The sequence below is a fragment of the Schistocerca serialis genome, chromosome 1 (genome assembly GCF_023864345.2).
Source record: "Schistocerca serialis cubense isolate TAMUIC-IGC-003099 chromosome 1, iqSchSeri2.2, whole genome shotgun sequence".
Classification (NCBI taxonomy): domain Eukaryota; kingdom Metazoa; phylum Arthropoda; class Insecta; order Orthoptera; family Acrididae; genus Schistocerca; species Schistocerca serialis.
This window is the reverse complement of record NC_064638.1, coordinates 1,260,476,199-1,260,482,017: the sequence shown is the minus strand read 5'-3', so window position 1 is coordinate 1,260,482,017 and position 5,819 is coordinate 1,260,476,199. Positions and strand designations below refer to the sequence as shown.

General features: G+C 42.1%; 1 pseudogene; it reads left to right on the top strand.

Annotated features, from left to right (window-relative positions):
- Nucleotides 1–3,916: 3,916 nt before the first annotated feature.
- LOC126430091 (5S ribosomal RNA) lies at nucleotides 3,917–4,034 on the top strand (annotated as a pseudogene).
- The last annotated feature ends 1,785 nt before the right edge of the window (nucleotides 4,035–5,819 follow it).

The following is a 5,819-nucleotide window of genomic DNA, read 5'->3' as shown; positions in this document are numbered from 1 at the left end:
GTCCTTAGGTTAGTTAGGTTTAAGTAGTTCTAAGTTCTAGATGACTGATGACCACAGATGTTAAGTCCCATAGTGCTCAGAGACATTTGAACCAGCCATTGGAGGGTGTTTTTCTGAAAGGTCACTATTCATTGTAGTCGTTGTGTGATCCTGAGAAAAGGACGTTGGTGGAGTGGTTTCGGGCTGGGGTTTTGCTGACGTTGAACATTAAATTTTCTTCTTGACGACACAGAAATATTTAAAGAAGTTTTTTATAGCCAAGATAGCGTTCATTTGACTTTTTTTTATTTATTCTTTTGGTGCCCGGTTTCGACAGTTAAGACTGTCATCTTCAGATCTTTAAAAACGTTTTTGGTTGTACGTCATGTTCCATTGTGCATTCATTAGTCTTGTCACGTTAACATTTTAGTGTACATTCCACGCAGATTAAAATTACATTTCTAATTACGGGAAACATCAGTCAAATAGAGAAATGATAACAAAGTTGACAGTCCAGTTCAGTTCTTGGGGGTAGAGATCAACAGGAGAACAACACCATAAAATATCTTTAGCAGAAAGAAAACAAAATTCAGACTTGCCCCAAAAGACAGCGTTGGGCAATTATAGTTCACAACATATGGCCATTGACCACGGGCAGAGATATGACTACACAGTTAATGAATAAACAGCCATCTAGAAAACAACTCTCTGATATAATTAGAAATTAAAGTGCACCCAGCCCTTGTGAAAGCAAACGAGGAGCTACTTGATAGAGAAGTAGTGGTCCGGCCACGAAAACTGACAATGGTCAGGAGAGCTGTGTGATCAACATATGCCCCTCCACATCCAGCGACGCCTATCGGCTGAGGGTGAGACGGCGGTCAGTCGGTGCCATTGGGCCTTCAAAGCATGTACTCAACAAAATATAAACTAGTCTTATCACCAAATAAGCGCTAAAGCAAAGCTACTATAAACCGTCTACAGGACTGTCTGAGTACGTTTCTTAATATAGTTTCCTGTGACGTACAATCAGACCTCTCTCACACAGTAAAATAACAAGATGATTTTCAATAAAATGGTATAAATAAAATCAGTTGCACTCACAGCTTCATAATGAGATCACACTATTTACAATGAACATACAAAATCAAACACGTAAAGGTTTTATAAATTACCGCTACCAGTCACAAACGTTGTCAATTATTGTGTTATTTATTTATTTAGCGACATGTTTCGAGGGAATACCTCATCTTCAGACTAAATTGCATTACAAAAACAACTTTAAAATAAGGTCATACTGATGTTACGTACTCTTTTCGTAGTAACTTGGAAAGACGATCACAAACAGTTCTGTAGTGCAGAACTGTTTGTGATCGTGTTTCCAAGTTACTGCTATGTTAGTGACAATTTGTGAACAGTGACCACGGAAATGGAAACACCTCAGTGCATCACAGCCAGACTGCCACACCAGAAGAACGAAGTGAGTGACTGTTACAAAACATTTTCGTGCAAACATCAGTCCAGCTTCCAAAATGACATCGCTTCTTACTAAGTTTTCTCTTCTTCCACAGGATGACCACAGCATTTATAAAAAAAAGACTATGTAACATCAGTATGACCTTATTGTAAAGCTGTTTTTGTAATGCTGTTTAGCCTAAAGATGAGGTATTACCTCGAAACATGTCGCAAAATAAATAATACAATAGTTGACAACGTTTGTGACTGGTAGCGGTAATTTAGCAAAACCTTTACATATTTCTTGAGACAGTCACGTTTGAAAAATAGTTCAAAGAATGTGTGTGAAATCTTATGGGACTTAACTGCTAAGGTCATCAGTCCATAATATTACACACTACTTAACCTAAATTATCGTAAGGACAAACATACAGACCCATGCCCGAGGGAGGACTCGAACCTCCGCCGGAACCAGCCGCACAGTCCATAACTGCAGCGCCTAAGACCGCTCGGCTAATCCCGCGCGTCTAAAAAATTGTCAAAATGGCTTCATAATCAAACACACTCATGGTGTAGAAATAAAAATAATCAATATAGTTATCACTTTTAGAGGAAACATCCGCACGCCTAACACGCTACCACACAATAGCCGTAAAATGACGCACTGTACCCACGGACCTTCGGGTGGTGTGTTACTGATCTATTACACACAACGTACAACCCGTATATTTCATTGTACACTATTTTGCATAACCCGAGCCACCAAAGTACTGCTGTTGTCCGCTGAAGCAACCCAATAGAGCTCGTCTTGTAATCTGGAAGCCCCTGTCTGCGTCTCCACTGGAATCGCCAACCTTTCTGGCGCCAAAAGACGCCAAAGAACCGACTGGGTTGTTTGTGTCCACACAGCCGCCACACCCAGCGCTGACGGTTAGTGCGATCCTGTGGATGGAGTTGAGAAAGCTTCCAGTTCTTGGTTCGAATGGTTCAAATGGCTCTGAGCACTATGGGACTTAACTTCTGAGGTCACCAGTCCCCTAGAACTTACAGCTAGTTAAACCTAACTAACCTAAGGACATCACACACATCCATGCCCGAGGCAGGATTCGAACCTGCGACCGTAGCGGTCGCACGGCTCCAGACTGTAGCGCCTAGAACTGCTCGGCCACTCCGGCCGGCGACCGCACCCTCTCTGTCCTAGCACGAATGCAAGAGCAGCTCTAAAGCGACCGGCTGCGCTGGGCAGGAAACAAAACGTTTCGCGAATTATAAATTCACAGTACATTATGTTGTAACTCCGAAAGAACGACAGGCGGCTGACGTGCAAGGAGTCTCACGAGTAACTTCTATGGTCTGTGCAACATTTTCTCAGTGAATGATATGGCAACTTGATGACCATTTTCATTGCACAAAATAGCTCAGTCTTTGGTCGCCACTTACTCACTTGTTCACGTGTGGCTCTTGCATTTTGTTTCGGGATCTTGGGGTGACGTTTGTTTAACGTTTTTCGACAGAATAAGGGGCTAGATACACCGTCCATTACTGGCGGCGGACCGGATATTGTATGTACATGTCACGTTTGAGGATTTTTTCCCTGGTCATTACCTCTGTGGTTCTCTCCTTGTTACCTGCAACGTGAATTCAGGATCCCTTTCCTTCAGGGTTTCTTATTTCTTGTTTAAACTACTGTCATGTTCACGAATTTTCAATGGCTTCCCTGAAGAAGCAGGCATGGTAGCTCTCCTCCACAGAGAGAACATGTGAGTTCTGTTATGTGGTACGTATGACACACTGCGTGCCCCGCCTTGGCTGATTTCTCCAGCTCTCATAACCTACAATACAATGTTCAGTGATCCTAGTGCTGATGGATCGTCCTGTCATTCCAACACATTTTCCACATGGGTAGGGCACAGAGCAAGGTAGTACTCGCGTTCCATGTGCGTTGTGTTGCATATTTCTCAGGCGTTACCTCATAACGATCGCTTTCTTTACGTATGCGATCAGCGTCTTACTAGATTCCGTTAAAAACCGTAAGCGATGGACCGTCTAGAAACTGAGGATGTATAAATGGACGACTGACCAACGGAACATTTTTGTTCTGCGTACTTATCCTCCTGTCTGTTACTTAAAAGGGAACAGAATTTACAGCAAGTTTTAAATTGTCAATGTTTAATTCAGGTTTCATTCGAAAATTGTTGATTTGTATCGTAAAAGAGAGGGTTATTGAAGTAAGGATACATAAAACAATACATATTTATCATATAGCGCTAGAAAACGCAATTTTCTCAGCAATAACGTAAAATAAAATTAAAAAGAAACGCAAAACAAAAGTATATCAAGCATCGCTTCAGTACTTCGTCGAATTTCCTTAAAACATGTTTCTGTATTCGTAAACAGCTTCCACATTTATCAATAATAACAGGAAACTCTTGTATTTCATCGATCTAATGAATACAAAATAAAAATAATTATACGTGTTTATGGCAACGGCCTTGCCGCAGAGGATACATCGGTTCCCCTCAGATCACCGAAGTTAAGCGCTGTCGGGCGTGGCCGGCACTTGGATGGGTGACCATCTGAGCCGCCATGTGCTGCTGCCATTTTTCGGTTTGCGCTCAGCCTCGTGATGCCAATTGTGGAGCTACTCGACCGAATAATAGGGGCTCCGGTCGAAGAAAACCATCATAACGACCGGGAGAGCGGTGTGCTGACCACACGCCCCTCCTATCCGCATCCTCATCTGAGGATGACACGGTGGTCGGATGACCCTGATGGGCTACTTGTGCCCTGAAGACGGAGTGTTTTTATACGTTTATGAATGTAAACTGTACTTACATCAGAAGTATTTGCTTTGGTTGCATAAAAAGGAGGAAGTTAAGCGGGCGACTAATTTTTATTATTTGTAAAATACAATTTATGTTTTGTAAGGACATAGGATGCATAGTGAACTAACACTGAATGACGTACGTTTCTAACTATATGCAAAAGAAACAACCAAACAAACAAAAGACAAATGAGAAGTCGTCGCCCCCCCCCCCCCCACTTTCTCATTCATTTATGTTTCTCTCTCTACCTATGCTACCAAAACTAGCAGTAATTCCACCGTTTACTTAGTCATTTATGTAGTGTACCAAAACTATCGAACCGTAGTTTTGGTAGAGTGCATCTCTTGAGAGGTACGCTGTAACCTTCTAATATTGCGAATGTGTTCCTTTTGTCCTTTGCTATTTAAAAAAAAAAAAAAATGGTTCAAATGGCTCTGAGCACTACGGGACTTAACATCTTAGGTCATCAGTCCCCTAGAACTTAGAACTACTTAAACCTAACTAACCTAAGGACATCACACACATACATGCCCGAGGCAGGATTCGAACCTGCGACCGTAGCAGCCCCACGGTTCCGGACTGCAGCGCTAGAACCGCACGGCCACCGCGGCCGGCCCGCTATTTTCATGATTGTCGTTAACATCTCCATCTATGCCTTTACGTGTCGATACACCTGTAAACCTATATTTATACTCTGCCACCTTACGATGTGTGGTGGTGGGTGCTTCTGGTAACCATACATTTCTCCCCTTTTTTCCCCTCCCCGACTTTCTTGTTGTGGTCATTTCATGAGACGCGTGGGTGCTCGCCGCTTCCAGGAACGCACTGTACCGGAACTCCAACAGCTGAACCTTCCCGTGATCCACAACGCCTCACTTGCAGCGTCTACCACCAGAGTTCATCGAGCATCCCCGAAACACTCTCGCGCAGGTTAAACTACCTGGTCGTCGGCTTCGTCGGCTCTATATCTTGCAATAATCTAACCTGCTAAGGATATCAAACTGATTAATCATACACAGAAATCGGTCGAACAAGTGTTTTGCAAGTCTTATGTTTTGTGGATGAATTCTATTTCCCTAAAACTTTTCCAATAAATTTCTCTACTTTTTCCACAGTTTTTTAATGTAGTCATTCCATTTTAGGACGCTCCGTACAGTTACTTCTATACATTTTCGGTAGTTATTTTTTCCAGTGGTTTGTCACCAGTAGTGTAATCTAAGAGTAATGGTTTAAACGTAATCTGATTTTTATTTTATCTCAACGTCAACAAATGTTCCAAGCTGTCATTTGACGTACGTTGCATTCCAATAAGTGTTTTTTGCACAATCATCACCTTGTGTTAGGGCAACTCACCTATGAAACACAAACACCATAGCGCTTGCAAATCTTTTGACGATTACTTTTTATATTGGAAACTGGTAACAATCATTTTTCAATTAAGTGAACCAGACTCAAATTTAGATTGGATGCTGCAGTATATTGTAAGCATTCTGCTGAGCAGACTGCCATACCATCAAACGTATTGTTTTGTGAGAGCAACTTGGCGTAGGATTTTCTATG